Raw genomic sequence first — 1,367 nt, 5'->3', positions numbered from 1 at the left:
GGGAAGGGCAAGCCACCGCACCAAAAAAAAAACTAAAAAAAAAAGCACGCCATGCGTCGCACGACCCGTGCTAGCCACGGGGGTCACGAGCCAGGGGTGGGGGCGAGAACGCGCCTCTCAACTCCTCCCGTAAAACCCCTCCAACCACCGGACATACGGTCTCTTTTCTCACTCGCCAACACAGCCAGCCCTTCTCTCTCGCCTTTCGCTTTCGCTTCGGTGGCGGCCCGTGACCCTTCGTCAGCGCGCGCTTCTCGGTGCCGCGGCTTAGGGCCGCGAGAGAAAAAGAACGGAGGCCGGGCGGGCACCCCCACACTGCCCCGCACACCGGCACGCTTTAATAAAAAAGAACGGAGCCGCTCGCAAAACCCAGCCCCCGCCGGCAACGGCAACCACGGCAGCCGGGGCAGGCCAGACACCACGGGCCGCCCCGGCACGGTGCCTCGATCGCGCCCGGCCGATACCGAGAAAGGGCGAGGCGCCGCCGCCCCGCCCACGACACACTCTCGGGGGCTCACTCGCTCGCTCGCTCTCTGTTGGGTTGCGGGGTCCGTCCTGGGGGGGGGGACACGGCCGGCCACCGCGGCCGACCGCCGCCCCGGAAAAATTCTGCCCGCTACACGCGGGTCCCCGGCTTAGGGCCGAGGAAGGGGGACGACTTCAACAACACACGGCAGGGCCGGACACTCCCGTCACCGAGCCCCCCTTCGCAGGCAAGCAAGCGAAGCCGAGAGGCGAGGCCACACGCCCCACTGCATGTCCCCCGCTGCCCTTTCGATACGGACACAACTCTGGCAACACAGGTCGGGAGCGGGAAACGAGGCGCAGCCAACCTCGGCCAAGCGAGCCACGCCCGGGGGGCTCTCGGGGAGGGGGGCCAGGGAAAGCCCGGGCAGGCTCAACACAACCCCGGGCCGGCCCCACAGAAATCCAGCCCCGGCTGCCGGCCACCAGCGTGCACCGGGACCGACAGCCGAAGAAATGCCGCACCCGGCGAGCGGGCGGGGCCCCGGCTTAAGGCCGGGCAGAAAAGGGGCGAGGCGCCGCCGCCTCGCCCGCCACCATCCCCGGGGGAGCGAGCAGGCGCCCGGCTCCCCGTTGTCACGAAACCGGCAGCAGCCGGGCCGGAGCGGGACACACTCGCGGCTTTCTCGCCCTCTCTCTGGGCCTTTTTCTCGCTTCTCCCCCGCCTGGAACAACGCAGCCTCGCCTGGGCCGGGGGAGCGCGGTGGCTCTCGGATCGCATCGCTCTCTCTGGGGGCTTTCTCGCTTCTCCCCCGGACTGAACACGCAGCCTCGGCCTGGGCCGGGGAGCGGCTCTCGGATCGCATCGGTCTCTCTGGGGGCTTTCTCGCTTCTCCCCCGAC

This window comes from Sturnus vulgaris, unplaced genomic scaffold (genome assembly GCF_052056855.1).
Source record: "Sturnus vulgaris isolate bStuVul1 unplaced genomic scaffold, bStuVul1.hap1 Scaffold_173, whole genome shotgun sequence".
Classification (NCBI taxonomy): domain Eukaryota; kingdom Metazoa; phylum Chordata; class Aves; order Passeriformes; family Sturnidae; genus Sturnus; species Sturnus vulgaris.
This window is presented reverse-complemented; position numbering follows the sequence as displayed.